The 16,541-nt window shown below is 40.7% G+C and overlaps 1 protein-coding gene across 2 annotated transcripts in view; it reads left to right on the top strand.

The window, feature by feature from the left end:
• Window positions 1–5,357: 5,357 nt before the first annotated feature.
• Window positions 5,358–16,541, top strand: part of ogdha (oxoglutarate dehydrogenase a) — a 74,324-nt gene continuing 63,140 nt past the window's right edge. For both annotated transcript variants that reach the window (XM_064974364.1, XM_064974357.1), the window contains exon 1: window positions 5,358–5,462. The gene's annotated coding sequence lies outside the window, so the exon portion shown is untranslated. The remainder of the gene's footprint in view (window positions 5,463–16,541) is intronic.

Raw genomic sequence — 16,541 nt, forward strand, 5'->3', positions numbered from 1 at the left:
AATCTGTTCTTAACTGACTTGCCTAGTTAAAAAAAGGTAAAATTAAAATAAAAAAATTGGGGAACCATACCAGGCCAAACACATAGAAATACCGAACAAAAACATTGAATGCCCACCCCAACTCACGCCCTGACCAACCTAAAATAGAAACATACAAAAAGGAACTAAGGTCAGGACTTGAAACACAAAAAAAGTGTGTATTTTCACACGAATTAAGCCACACAAAAAAACACAAAATCTTCTGAAATACTTTTTGTACATACAGTGCCAGTCAAAAGTTTAGACACACCTATTAATTCCAGGGTTTTTCATATTTTCTTTTACCATTTTCTACATTATACAATTATAGTGAAGACATTAAAACTATGAAATAACATATGGAATCATGTAGTAAGCAAAAACATTAAACAAATCAAAATATATTTGAGACTTGAGATTATTCAAAGTAGCCACTCTTGAGGTAGTCAGGGAATGCATTTCAATTAACAGGTGTGTCTTGTTAAAAGTTCATTTTAATCCATTTGAGCCAAACAGTTGTGTTGTGACAAGGTGGATTTGGTATACAGAAGATTTGATAAAAGACTGAGTCCATATTATGGCAAGAAAAGCTCAAATAAGCAAAGAGAAACGACAGTCCATCATTACTTTAACACATGAAGGTCAGTCAATCTGGAAAATGTCAAGAAGTTTCTTCAAGTGCAGTTGCAAAAACCATCAAGCGTGATGATGATACTGGCTCTCATGAGGACCACCACAGGAATGTAAGACCCAGAGTTACCTCTTCTGCAGAGGATGTTCATTAGGAGTTTACTCCAACTGAAATTGCAGCCCAAATAAATGCTTAAATTAACAGACGAGTTTCAACATCAACTGTTCAGAGGAGACTGCGAGAATCAGGTCTTCATGGCCAAATTGCTGAAAAGAAACCACTACTAAAGGACACCAATAATAAGAAGAGTCTTGCTTGGGCCAAGAAACACGAGACCGGTGGAAATCTGTCCTTTGGTCTGATGAAATTTTTGGTTCCAGCCGCCATGTCTTTGTGAGACAGAGAGTAGGTGAATGGATGATCTCCGCATGTGTGGTTCCTACCGTGAAGCATGGAGGGGGAGGTGTGATGGTGTGGGGGTGCTTTGCTGGTGACACTGATTTATTTAGAATTCAAGGCACACTTAACCAGCGTGGCCACCACAGCAGTCTGCAGCGATACGCCATCCCTTCTGGTTTTTGCGCTTGTTGGGACTTACATTTGTTTTTCAACAGGACAATGACCCGAAATGCACCCCTAGGCTGTGTAAGGGCTATTTCACCAAGATTGAGAGTGATGGAGTGCTGCATTAGATGACCTGGCCTCCACAATCACCGACCTCAACCTAATTGAGATGGTTTGGGATGAGTTGGACCCCAGGGAAGGAAAAGCAGCCAACAAGTGCTCAGCATATGTGGAAACTCCTTCAAGACTGTTGGAAAAGCATTCCTCATGAAGCTGGTTGAGGGAATGCCAAGAGTGTGCAAAGCTGTCAAGGCATAGGGTGTCTACTTTGAATAATCTTAAATATAAAATATTTTTTGATTTGTTTAACACTTTTTGGATTACTACAAGATTCCATATGTTTTATTTCATAGTTGTGATGCCTTCACTATTATTCTACAATGTTGAAATTAGTAAAAACAAATTTATAAAAACTTGAATGAGTAAGGGTTGTCCAAACGTTTGAGTGGTACTGTAGTTGCATGAATTGAGTGTGAAATTGCATTGTTTAATCACTACTCTCACGAAAAGGCTCTTTCAGTGACTATGCAACTCAAATCCCAATTTTTTGCCATTTCTGGTCTGGTTCAAGTGTTGGTGGACTACAAATCCGAAGTCAACTCCACTTGACGTTGTGTAGCACTATGTTAAAATAGCCACAATAAGGATTAACCACAATAGTGGGATTTGCAATGCACCTATAAAATAAAAGTCCATAATTGAAAGTGAAACAAATGGTTCTAGATAATACTAAACACGCTAATATTTGTGTTAACTGTGAGTGTCATCACTTGTGTACCACACACCCCAGCAGCCCCCGCAAGGTGGTGGAGCTCACAGGCTTTTGTGGCCCGAAGCTCCCCACATAAAAGTATTATTTTGGCAGTATAGAAATTAGAATACTAGGATGGACAATGTATCTGCATTGAATGTTTGTCATATTTTTGTTATATTTTTGTTATTTTATGGGGCCATCCCTTGTATCATTTTCTAGGCCTCCAAGGTATAATGTATATGATTACTACCACTAGGGGGAGCTGTGACGTCAAATGGGAGCTTTAGTGAGATTGTGAGGTCTTGGGGGCAGTGTTGCCAACTTAGCGAGTATTCAGACCCCTCTAGCGACACATTTTCAAAAAAGTGACTAGCGAAAAATCTAGCAACTTTTTCTGGTGTTATTGAAGACTTTTGGAGACTGACGTGAAAGCACGTATTGTTCTTACTCTTCTCAACGTATTGTTCTTACTCTTCTCAACGAGCAGCAGGTGCTGCCATGGGCCCCACCCTCACGCACGCGGGAAGCCGCCACTGTCTGATCCCGCCCTGCCTTACATAAAAAAAAAAAAAACAATTAACCTGAATTAGGGCCAGACTAGTTACCATAATTTTCTCACATTGCCATTGACAGTTTTTTCTATTGTCTATTTTTGGTTCATTTAGATTATTGTTATTAATGTAGATTGTATACAAAAAATGTTAATGTTATGGTTAAAAATGTTAATGTTTTACTGTGACTTCTTGTAGGCTCCTAAGTGGACCATAAGGTTAAAAACCAAACCAAATTAAGAAAACTAAACTAAAAAACAATCAAATAAAAAACTAAGTAACTCCACCAGTGTCTATTTTGCCAGTCCCAAGCCCGGATAAAGTAGGAGGGTTGGAATTGTGACATTAAATAAAACAGGAATCGACAGAAGAAAGTTCATTTGCAGTTCTAAACATTTTTAGGGTGTTTTTTACTCACTTGGTCTCTCCCACGAAGTTATTCCTCTCTCCTACAGCTTCCATAACAATTACATGCACATGGCCAATTATGCAAATTATGTGATGACGTCATTTTGTGACTTTTAGGACAGACAATAGCTACTTTCCTTACTGTGGAGTTGGCAATACTGCTTTGCTTGGAGGTTCTTCTTCAATCTTGGAGAATGCCTACTACTAAACACCTCTAACCTTTGTCTCATCATTTTATTCTGTTAATTCAGGTATGTAATGTACAAAAATGCAATATGACTCAAAATATTGAGGTAACATGGTTAATTACATAGTCCTTAAGTTTGATGATGTTTGAAGGCAATTGGAGAGAGTTTTAATCGAGTGAAAAACTTGTTGGTATTTTCCCCATTGTAAGTAATGGAGGTGTGCTAGGTTGATAATGGTTTATATGTAAGAAAATATTTTTATGTCCCTTTTAATTTATTTAAAGGCAAGTCAGTTAAGAACAAATTCTTATTTACAATGACGGCCTACACCGACCAAACCCATACGACGCTGGGCCAATTGTGCGCCGCCCCATGGGACTCCCAATCACGGCCGGTTGTGATACAGCCTGGATTCAAACCAGGGTGTCTGTAGTGACGCCTCTAGCACTGAGATGCAGTGCCTTAGACTGCTGGCATCTGAACTTTTTAAAACATCGTTTTAGCTCATATTTGCGATGTGACAATAAAATGTGGTAAAGTGTTGATATTTGTACATAAATAACGTTTAACAGTTCGCTAGCTTGTGTTAGAGTTGTGTCAATTCGAATCTGGTATCAGGATAAATATGACACTCTTCCATAAAGGCCAGATTTGTGCAATATACGACTGATTGTTGCCCTATGGACAGATTCTCCCACCTCAGCTGTAGATCTCTGCAGTTCATCCAGAGTGATCATGGACCTCTTGGCTGCATCTCTGATCAGTCTTCTCCTTGTATGAGCTGAAAGTTTAGAGGGACGGCCAGGTCTTGGTAGATTTGCAGTGGTCTGATACTCCTTCCATTTCAATATTATCGCTTGCACAGTGCTCCTTGGGATGTTTAAAGCTTGGGAAATCTTTTTGTATCCAAATCCGGCTTTAAACTTCTTCACAACAGTATCTCGGACCTGCCTGGTGCGTTCCTTGTTCTTCATGATGCTCTCTGCGCTTTTAACGGACCTCTGAGACTATCACAGTGCAGGTGCATTTATACGGAGACTTGATTACACACAGGTGGATTGTATTTATCATCATTAGTCATTTAGGTCAACATTGGATCATTCAGAGATCCTCACTGAACTTCTGGAGAGAGTTTGCTGCACTGAAAGTAAAGGGGCTGAATAATTTTGCACGCCCAATTTTTCAGTTTTTGATTTGTTAAAAAAGTTTGAAATATCCAATAAATGTCGTTCCACTTCATGATTGTGTCCCACTTGTTGTTGATTCTTCACAAAAAAATACAGTTTTATATCTTTATGTTTGAAGCCTGAAATGTGGCAAAAGGTCGCAAAGTTCAAGGGGGCCGAATACTTTCGCAAGGCACTGTATAAGATCCCACAGTTGACAGTGCATGTCAGAGCAAAAACCAAGCCATGCATGAGGAAGGAATTGTCTTTAGAGCTCTGAGACATGATTTTGTAGAGGCACAGATCTGGAGAAGGGTACCAAAAAAATATTCCAGATGTTCAACATCTCTGCAGCACTCCACCAATCAGGATTTTACAGTAGAGTGGCCAGACTGAAGCCACTCCTCAGTAAAAGGCACATGACAGCCCGCTTGGAGTTTGCCAAAAAACACCTAAAAGGACTGACCATGAGAAACAAAATTCTCTGGTCTGATGAAACCAAGATGGAACTCTTTTGTCCGACTGCCAATCGTCACATTTGGAGGAAACCAGGCACTGATACCCCATTTCATTGATCCACAATCCATAGGTAATGCTGTACAGTGCAAAATGAATGTCAATGCGAACAAAATTCTGACTGGGGAGTATATTTTCCCACATCAACAGTCCCGCAATAAGAGCTACAACGCTAATATTTGTGTAAATTGTTCACAGTTGTGTTCTGGGGGTGTCACTTAGTAGAATAACTATTTTCATCGAGTCACAATCCATAGGTAAGGTTGTGCAGTGAAATAGTATGCCCACAATGCAAATCTGAAGTCACAGCCACAGTGTGATTTCTTTTGTCAAATTAACTAATTATATTTTGTTGAATTTATATAACACTCCAACCTTGTTCAGCATATTCTAGTCAAAATATGGAATGATTCCACTTTTTCTAATCATTTGCATCACTTTCTTTGAGGAACTTTTATTTTGAAGGCAAACCGCAAATTGCACAACTGTGGCCAATCCTCATTGTGGCTAGCTTCACATAGGTGTCTCGACTCTCACACCGCAGTTGCTTTTGCTACTCGCTGTCATTTCCATTAAGACAGAGGGCAACGCGGCAGAACAGAGTTGGTGAGCCGTGATTTAAATCTTTAAACGTCTGGATATTTGAATTAAGTGCCTTTGTTGCTTGAAAGAGTTACATTGTCGGCCCGGCAGGCACTGCCATAAAGTACGTTAGCGTTTCTCGAGGAGTTGGCTAGCTAGCTAACGTTAGCTAAACTAGCGAATCAAAAGAGACTAGCAAAGTCATATTTTTTTTCCACATTTTCTAATTGTATCTTTTAATTAGAAACATTCACACGTTATGTTTTGTGGTCAGTCATATTAGATAACTAACTTTAATAGTTAGTGGCTACAACCTTGCTAGGTAACGACGTTGGTTAGCTAGCGTAGTAGCTGGATAGTTAGCAAGCTAGCTATCTGGTGTGAGTGAGAATGTAATTGAAGCAGGTCCTTCCCCTTTGTTTAATAGCTCAGTCAAGTTATCTAGTAGACTATATAACTCATATGAAGTTACAGATCAACAGTTGTGAGAATAATGCAGTTTCTAGCTTGTTAGCTAGAAATATTTTTGGAAACCAACGTCTAAAGGATAAAGTGATTGACGTTTTGCAGGACGACTGGTACATGGTCTGGTCCTATTTTTAACCGGGATTTCGTTTAGAGAACCAGTGGGCTCCTCAGAAAAGAACTTGGGCGGGTTCGCATTGGGCGATGAAGGGGAGTGGAGAATGTTTTAAGTATGGTAACCTATGCGGTTCCACAAAAGCGCTAACATCCGGTTTTCAGGGTTGCTGTCAGAGATACATTTGAGGAGATGGGGAAACTTAATTTGAATCATACAAGCCCCCGCCCCGTTGTGTGCTTTGCCGGTGCGTCGTCCACGGGCTGAGCGGTGCATTCTGGGAGATTCCGAGACAAGGCGAGCTCTCGTTCAAGGAGGGAATGGCAGTCAATTGGGCGTGACATTACCTACTTTTGAGAAAAATGGTCAGGTTTCTTGATCCTTAGCCTGACTTTGAGAAGTGAGTGCGTGACGCTGTTCTTATCAACAAGTGACGCAGCATGATAATGTGAACGCGATTGATCAACAGTCTGCTAGCTGAGGCGTTATGTTCCTTCCTGTCATATCCAATGTGATATCTATCTCATTTCTCTAATATCTCTAAGTATTTTACAACTTCCGTTTCCACTGAAAAACGGAAGTAGGGACTCTGCGTAGGCGTCGTTCTACACTTGCTTATTCTTGCTGGCTTCTCAGAGGTCATAGCAAGACCTTGCAAGAATAAAGCGCTGACCTTGGCGATTTCCCTTCAAAATATAAGTCACACAAAGATGATTAAAAAATATATACAAATGGCCGGCATAACATTTTATTAGGAAATGTTAGCAGACTTGAAACGTTGTTTAACAATATCAAAGTGAATAGCCCAAATAATATTATAACATTGACATTATATTTTTTAACAGCATTACAATGAAAGATTACTGGAGTTATGGTAACAGTAAAATAATAATTATTTGTTAAAATAACAAATAAAATTTGTTAAAATAACAAAACATGATGTATAATAATATTGCCATTATAATACATTTTATACATTTTAAATCCCATTGTTATTTAGCCCATTTGTATTACACTGTGTTCAGTATGTTTTTCATTTTGTGCCTGCACGTTAACACTAGAAGCTTATTACTTAAAATAGAGCAATTGAAAGTGTGTTCACAGCTCCAATCCAGATGTGTTGGTCATTACTGAGACGAGTGTTTTGAATACTGACGTTAACCTTTCTGGTTGTAACCTTTTTCGGCAAGACAGATCTTCCAAATGTGGGGGAGTGGCAATCTTTACCAAGGATCACCTTCAGTGCTCGGTTTATCTCAACCAAGTCTGTACACTAAAAATGTGATTAGCTGGTTTTATGCATTCAACTTTCAAATAACTTATCTGTTGCTGGGTGCTATCGTCCTCCATCAGCACTGGCCTGTACTCTATCTGCCCTAAGCTCTATCCTGGCCCCTTACACTAAGTCTGAATTTGTCCTGCTTGGTGACTTAAACTGGGACATGCTTAAACCACCTGACCAAGTCTTAAAGCAATGGGACTCCCTGAATCAAAGTTTATTTGTCACGTGTGCTGAATACAACAGGTGTAGACCTTAGAGTGAAATGCTTACTTACAGGCTCTAACCAATAGTGCGACCAAAAAGGTGGGTGTAAGTAAAGAAGTAAAACAACAGTAAAAAGACATTTGAAAATAACAGTAGCAAGGCTACATACAGACACCGGTTAGTCAGGCTTATTGAGGTAGTATGTGCATGTAGGTATGGTTAATGTGACTATGCATATATGATGAACAGAGATTAGCAGTAGCGTAAAAAGGGGTTGGCGGGTGGTGGGAAACTGCCGATAGCCCGGTTAGCCAATGTGCGGAAGCACTGGTTGACTCCATACACTCAGAAAAGGCTACTCACCTCGATGTTATCCTCACAAATAATCAGTCTGGTGTTTTCTGTAATGACTTTAGTGATCACTGTTTTACAGCCTGTGTTCGTAATGGCTGCTCAGTGAAACAACCTGTTCTGATTTGTCAAACTTTAATGAGCAAGCCTTCCTTCGTGAACTGGCCTCTGTTAAATGGTATATGATCAGCTTGGACCTTTATATTTTCAGTGGTATTATTAACAAACATGCCCCCATAAAGAAAATTAAAAACAGGTTTGACCGTGATCTTGCAGAGTTACTCCACCTCAAGAATTGCATTTGAATGCTAACCGCAAATTCCTTATTGTGGCTAGCTTCACAACACTTAACTCGGTTCATTGACCCTCACGAGCCAGATGAAGCTAGCTGGCTGCTTATAACATTAGCTTTGGGCAACAGGGTTAAGTAGCTGGCCAGCTATTTATTTGCATGAACTGAAGTTAAATTTCAATAGGTGTGCGATAAGTGTCAACCTAGCTAATACTTACTCACAAGGATTCCAAAATCATTGCTAAGAATAATGAAAATTACTGCAGTTTCTGTAGGTCATTGTTTTCAGGCTGGTTGTGTTGGTGCTAGCTAGGTACCAAGCTAAAAATAGCTATCCCAGAAGTTGCGGTTGAACAAATTATGCTTTATTACCAACGCGGTATTGTAAACTCATGGTTTGTGGGTGGTGTTTGCTTGTTTGCAGATGTTTTTGCACAGCTTTGACAGTGCTACTTTATATTTTTTGACACACAAAGACGCAAACAGTGTTCCGTAGTATATATGTTGTGAAGCTAATAGCAGTGACACCGTTACTGTGTAACTCCAGTAGGGCAACATCTGAAAAATAGCCCAGTTGGTAGTGTGTACCGGTGCTCGACCAGTTGGCGAAAACCAACATCACCTACGACAGAGAACGGTCGATTGTCAAGGGCATGAATTCCATTATGTTGGCTTTAATGGATTTCGCCTTTGAGTTGTCTCGCTGAAATTTTATTTTTCAAATGACTGCTCGATCCACACAGCAGACATTGTGTGGACTTGGTTAGGAATGCTGTGTTGCACATGCATCGCAAAATTTTACGTGCTGTTATTACGTAATGTACCAACGTTATATAGGTATACATGGCAGCTGGAACATCTGTTTTTAACATCGGCCGATACCGATTTTGGCATTTTTAGCTATTATCGGCCAATTCCAATATGTTCACCAATTTTTTTTAATCGTGCATCCCTAATATTTTTTATTGGACATATAAAGAAATACAAATTGAACAGATACATCCTTTTATACCCTATACTTGTGGAAACACCTCAGAGTTAACTCTGGGTCTTTTCTGTGGCGGTCCAGTTTCATCATAAGACCCAGTTTCATAATAGTTAGCGTTTGATGGTTTTTGCGACTGCACTTGAAGAAACTTTCAATGTTCTTGACATTTTTCACATTGACTGACCATGTCTCAAAGTAATGATGGACTGTCATTTCTCTTTGCTTATTTGAGCTGTTCCTGCCATAACATGGACTTGGTCTTTTACCAAATAGGGCCATCTTCTGTATACCAACCCTACTTTGTCACAACACAACGGATGGGCTCAAATGCATTAAGGAAAGAAATTCCACAAGCTAACTTTTAACAAGGCACACTTGTTAATTGAAATGCATTCCAGGTGACTACCTCATGAGGCTGGTTGAGAGAATGCCAAGTGTGTGCTTAGCTGTCATTAAGGCAAAGGGTGGCTACTTGAAAGAAACACCTAAATAAAATATATTTTGATTTGTTTAACACTTCTTTTTTTGGTTACTACATGATTCATTCGTATGTCATTTCATTGTTTTGATTTCTCTATTAAATGTTATATGTGGAATTTCTTTCCTTATTGTGGTTGGGCCAATCAGTTGTGTTGTAGGGTAGGGGTGTAATACAGAAGAGCCCAATTTGGTTAAAGACCAAGTCCATATTATAGCAAGAACCGCTCAAATAACAGAGAAACTCCGACCGCTTTCCACCGCTGGAGAAAGTGCATTCGTTATAAAATATAATTTTTAGTAGTGTTGCACCTCAACCATCCTATTTATGCTATTTGTATTCTTCTGCCAGTTTTGATCCTTGAATTGGACACAGACCAGTTCCCTACATCATCCCACTGCCACGAACTCCTTTTTCAACCAGCACATTTGAGTTGAACCATAATATTTATCTTTTCAAGGGGGTGAAATTGTAACCAGCTCTTCAATGCTTGTTTGAAAAGGAGAGATTTTGTAAAGATTTCATTTTCAATTAATGGAAAATAAGACGTGGTAAGCGGCACAAAAGGGCAATTTTTAAACAATGGATTATTTCTCTTAGTTATCTACTTGAGAACCATTTTGGGTTCAAGTAAAACTTTTGTACAAGTGAAGTTTTAGAGGTTTATTGCTTTTATATTTAATAATCTCAACCCACCCATTTCATATTCATTATAGATAGGCACTTCTCTTGTCTGGTTTAGCATCCCAGTTGAAGCAAAATATTTTTTACTTGTGTGATTGGAAAACGAATCATCAGGAGTAGGCAGCGCCATAAGTGAGTAATCCGAGTCATGATATGACTAAGGAGTTAATCCATGAATTTTTTCCATAAATAGACAGGTATTTAACTCTCCATGGTTGCAGGATCTTGTTTATTGAAATTCATTGTGGAGCGCTTATTTATATATTTTGTGATATGAATACCAAGTATGTCTACGTCACCATTTTATAGGTAAACTGCAGGGTAATGCAAAAGTTGTATTTTTTAAAGATCCAATATGTAATTTTGTACACTTATCATAATTAGGTTTTAGTCCAGAGAGTACAGAAAAATAATCTAGATCTTCATTGAGACATTGCAGGGATCGAGTTTGCGGACGTGATATTAAACTTGAGTCATCAGCATACATGGACACCTTCTGTTTTTAAGCATTGGATTTCTAATCCTCTACAGCAGGGGTGTCAAAGTCAAATGGACGGAGGGCCAAATAAAAAATTTAGCTACAAGCCGAGGGCCGGACTGTTCGAATGTTCATTGAAAAATTTTTAAATGACGCATATAGTCTAGTGAACCTAATTGAACCTACTGAAAACCTAACAAATATATTCCAATATGATCAGATAAATAAAGCAATATTTTCTTATGGCTCTGTCAGTAATCTTTAATTTTCAACAGACACAAAAGACAAATTTGAAAATTGACAACTGGGCAATGTCAGAAATGTCGGTGCTCTCATCCACAGCCAAGGAATATGCAATGAAATCTTTTCCCTTTTTCACAAGCTGCTCTTTTAGATTGATGGACAACTGGTCTACTCTCTCGGCAATGGTGTTTCTGCTCAGACTCACATTTAAAAAGAGTTGCCTTTTTCTGGGCAAACTTCGTCACAAACTTTAATCATGCAGTTTTTGATGAAATCCCCCTCCGTAAATGGCCGGGCTGATTTAGCGATCTCTTCTGCCAAAATAAAACTGGCCTTGACAGCAGCCTGGCCTTGTGATTTGGCTTTTTTGAACAGAGCCTGTCGAGATTTGAGGCCTCGTTTTAATTCCTCTGCCTTTTGTAGCCTTTGTTCCATGTCCATATTCTTGTTTTTGTCCGCGTGTTTCGTTTTAATGTCGTCTCAGATTATACTCTTTCAGTACCGCCACACTTTCTCCACACAGAAGACACACAGGTTTTCCAGCTACCTCCGTGAACATATACTCCGACTCCCACCTTGTTTGAAACCCCGGTTCTCAGTGTCCACCTTCCGTTTTGCCATTTTTGATGGGTATCTGAAAGTTAATTTTACTGTGATGCTGACGACTGCTGTGCCAATAAATATTGAAATGAAGCAGCCTACTGCTCGGATGCGTCACCGTTGCATTGTGGGAAATGTAGTATTGGTGCGTGTAAACTGCGGGCTGCCGGCTTGCATCAGCGGGCCGGTTCTAATAATAAATCAAGATCATCCCAGGGGCCGTTTTAAGGGCATGTGGCCCGCGGGCCTTGACTCTGACATATGTGCTCTACAGTTATTTGATCTGATTTGAATAGCTAACATTTGGATGGCCATAACGAATAAATATCGTGACCCTTGTTTAACTTCTCTTGACAATTCAAAACTCTATAAGAAGTAGCTGCTATTTGTTTTACGCCTGGGGTTGCTAATGCGTTACTTTTACCCATTTGAATAAGAAACTCACTGAAATGGAAAAAATATTATATATAAAATCCAGTCTTGCTTTATCGAAAGGCCAGTTTTTTTTGGATGGATTTTGATCTTTTATATTTGCCATCCGGGTCTTGTTTTAATAATAGTGAAATCAGACCTTCTGAGTTCCTGACAGGCTACCATTTCTAAAGGTGTAGTTAAAACATACTAATCATTGGGCTTTGAGTATATCAAAAAATGCTGCTTTTTTTACCTTTATTTAACCAGGCAAGTCAGTTAAGAACAAATTCTTATTTTCAATGACGGCCTGGGAACAGTGGGTTAACTGCCTGTTCGGGGGCAGAACGACAGATTTGTACCTTGTCAGCTCGGGGGTTTGAACTCGCAACCTTCCGGTTACTAGTCCAGCGCTCTAACCACTAGGCTACCCTGCCGCTTGACATACCTGTGCTGGTATTCAATCAAGCCCTGGTGTTTTTCTAGACTTAAAGGATTTAATAGCCTCAAAGTTATTCCTCTAGTTTTGCCTTCACAATGATCTTTTTGTGCATTTGTTAATAATATTTTTTTGGGGGGGGATTCCTTACCGTAATCGTCATTCAAAGGATGAGACTGAAAAGGAACATCTTCTTAAAATACTTAAATACTTAATACTTTAAAATTTAATTCGGAGAATCATAGATGACGGTCTTTGACTAGTTTCTGCAAATAATTTTTGGTAGAGTTCCTGTGTTGGAGATTCTAGAAGAATTTGGTGCTTTTTTTGTATTTGTTTTGTAATTTTTTTGTAATAGATTACATTAGATCATTACTCAATAAGTTCCTCCAGTTATTTTTGTTTTTCCTCTAATTTGTTTTATATCTCAAAAGTACATTTTTTCATTTCTATTTACCTGTGCTATTAGTTCATGTATTTCCCTTTAGTCTTGTCTCTTAAGCCAGTAACTGCTTTTTTATCATTGATGAATATTGAATTGAATGACCTCTGAAGGTACATTTAAAGGTACCCCCAAACAAGGGGATTTGCTGAACATAATCTCAGACAACTGCAACTGCATTTATATGTTCAAATTTAACATGTGTAAGTATGTGCAAGTATGAATGTAAGATTCAACAACTGAGACGTAAATGTAACAAGTGGCACAGACATGTGACTAACTGAAATGTAATGTGTCCCTGAACAAAGGGGGTAACAGTCAGTATCTGGTGTGGCCACCAGCTGCATTAAGTACTGCAGTGCATCTCCTCAAGGACAGCACCAGATTTGCCAGTTCTTGCTGTGAGATGTTACCCCACTCTTCCGCCAAGGCACGTGCAAGTTCCCATATATTTCTGGGGGGAATGGCCCTAGCCCTCACGCTCCGATCCAACAGGTTCCAGACGTGCTCAATGGGATTGAGATCTGGACTCTTCACTGGCCATGGCAGAATACTGTCATTCCTGTCTTGCAGGAAATCACGCACAGAACGAGCAGTATGGCTGGTGGCATTGTCATGCTGGAGGGTCATGTCAGGATGAGCCTGCAGAAAGTGTACCACATTGGGGAAGGAGAATGTCTTCCCTGTAATGCACAGCATTGAGATTGCCTGCAATGACAACAAGCTCAGTCCAATGATGCTGTGACACACTACGCCAGACCATGACAGACCCTCCACCTCCAAATCGATCCCGCTCCAGAGTACAGGCCTCTGTGTAACGCTCATTCCTTCGATGATAAACGCGAATCTGGCCGTCACCCCTGGCAAGACAAAACCGCGACTCATCAGTGAAGAGTGCTTTTTGCCAGTCTTATCTGGCATTTGTTCCCATAGGTGACGTTGTTGCCGGTGATGTCTGGTGAAGACCTGCCTTACAACAGGCCTACAAGCCCTCAGTCCAGCCTCTCTCAGCCTATTGTGGACAATCTGAGCACTGATGGACGGATTGTGCAGTTGTTGCCATCCTGTTCCTGTCCCGCAGGTGTGATGTTGGGAAGTACCGATCCTGTGCAGGTGTTACACGAGGACAATCAGCTATCTGTCCTGTCTCCCTGTTGCGCTGTCCCAGACGTCTTACAGTACAGACGTTGCAATTTATTGCCCTTGCCACATCTGCAGTCATCATGCCACCTTGCAGCATGCCTAAGGCACTTCGTTCACGCAGATGAGCAGGGACCCTGGACATCTTTTGGTGTTTTTCAGAGTCAGTAGAAAGGCCTCTTTTAGTGTCATATGTTTTCATAACTGAGACCTTAATTGCCTACCGTCTGTAAGCTGTTGGTGTCTTAACGACCGTTCCACAGGTGCATGTTCATTAATTGTTTATGGTTCATTGAACAAGCATGGGAAACAGTGTTTTAAAACCCTTTGCAATGAAGATCTATAAAGTTATTTGAATGTTTACAAACTCTTTGAAAGACAGGGTCCTGAAAAGGGGAAATTTATTTTTTGCTGATTTTATATTGTACCGAAAAAAATGCAGTTATAAATGATTTTGTCCTAGTTAAGAATAAATTGTCCTCCAGTAGACTTTCCTTAAATGTCCGATGTCCACGCGGAATTTCTGTGAGTTATGTGAAGGCCAATTAGATGATGATCAGATTGCATGCTCTCCTATCAATACTTTTTTAACATTTTGATTCAAGAGACAAGGAGGTAGTCAATCGGTCTTGCTTGATCAAGTCTCCATGTATATCAAGTTAAACTTATCAAATCAATGTTTATTTGTCACGTGCGCCGAGTACAACGGGTAGACCTTACAGTGAACACAATGCAAATAGTCCGGATAGCCATTTGATTACCTGTTCAGGAGTCTTATGACGTGGGGGTAAAAACTGTTGAGAAGCCTTTTTGTCCTAGACTTGGCACTCTGGTACCGCTTGCCATACGGTAGTAGAGAGAACAGTCTATGACTGGGGTGGCTGGGGTCTTAGACAATTTTTAGGGCCTTCTCCTGGCACTGCCTGGTGTAGAGGTCTTGGATGGCAGGCAGCTTAGCCCCAGTGATGTACTGGGCCGTACGCACTACCCTCTATAGTGCCTTGCGGTCAGAGGCTGAGCAATTGCCGTACCAGGCAGTGATGCAACATGCTCTCGACGTTGTAGCTGTAAAACGTTTTGAGGATCTCAAGTCCCATGCCAAATCTTTTTCGTTTCCTGAGGGGAATAGGCTTTGTCGTGCCCTCTTCACGACTGTCTTGGTATTTTTGGATCATTCTAGTTTGTTGATGTGGACACCTAGGAACATGAAGCTCTCAACCTGCTCCACTACAGCCCCGTCGATGAGAATGGGGGTGTGCTCGGTCCTCCTTTTGCTGTAGTCTTCAATCATCTCCTTTGTCTTGGTTACATTGAGGGATAGGTTGTTATTCTGGCACCACCCGGCCCGGTCTCTGACTTCCTCCCTATAGGCTGTCTCATTGTCGGTGATTAGGCCTACCACTGCTGTGTCGTCTGCAAACTTGATGGTGTTGGGGTTGTCCCTGGCCATGCAGTCGTGGGTGAACAGGGAGTACAGAAGGGGACTGAGCACGCTCCAGTGTTGAGGATCAGCGTGGCAGATGTGTTGCTATCTACCCTCACCACCTGGGGTTGGCCCGTCAGGAAGTCCAGGATCCAGTTGCAGAGGGAGGTGCTTAGTCCCAGGATCCTTAGCTTTGTGATGAACTTTGAGGGCACTATGGTGTTGAACGCTGAGCTGTAGTCAATGAATAGCATTCTCACGTAAGTGTTCCTTTTGGCAAGGTGGGAAAAGGCAGTGTGGAGTGCAATAGAGATTGCATCATCTGTGTATCTGTTTGGCTGTAATGCAATTTGGGGTGCGGTCTAGGGTTTCTGGGATAATGGTGTTGATGTGAGCCATTACCAGCCTTTCAAAGCACTTCATGGCTACGGACGTGAGTGCTACGGGTCTGTAGTCATTTATGCAGGTTACCTTTGTGTTCCTGGGCACAGGGACTATGGTGGTCTGCTTGAAACATGTTGGTATTAGACTCAATCAGGGACGTGTTGAAAATGTCAGTGAAGACACCTGCAATTTGGTCAGCACATGCCCGGAGCATACGTCCTGGTAATCCGTCTGGCCCCGCAGCCTTGTGTATGTTGATCTGTTTTAAGGTCGTTCGGAGCAGCTGATGCTCATGCAATGCCTCATTGTTTCTTGTCTTGAATCGAGCATAAGAAGTGATTTGGCTCATCTGGTAGGCTCGTGTCACTGGGCGGCTCTCGGCTATGCTTCCCTTTGTAGTATGTAATAGTTTGCAAGCCCTGCCACATAAGACGAGCGTCAGAGCTCGTCTTGCCTGTTTGGTGGTTCGTCGCAGGGAATAGCAGGATTTCTTGTAAGCTTCTGGGTTAGAGTCCTTCACCTTGAAAGCGGCAGCTCTACCTTTTAGCTCAGTCCGAATGTTAACTGGAATCCATGGCTTTTGGTTGGGGTATTTACGTACATTCACTGTGGGGATGATGTCTTCAACGCATTTATTGATAAAGCCAGTGACTGATGTGGTGTACTCTTCAATGCCATCGGAAG

This window comes from Oncorhynchus masou, chromosome 1 (assembly GCF_036934945.1).
Source record: "Oncorhynchus masou masou isolate Uvic2021 chromosome 1, UVic_Omas_1.1, whole genome shotgun sequence".
Lineage (NCBI taxonomy): Eukaryota > Metazoa > Chordata > Actinopteri > Salmoniformes > Salmonidae > Oncorhynchus > Oncorhynchus masou.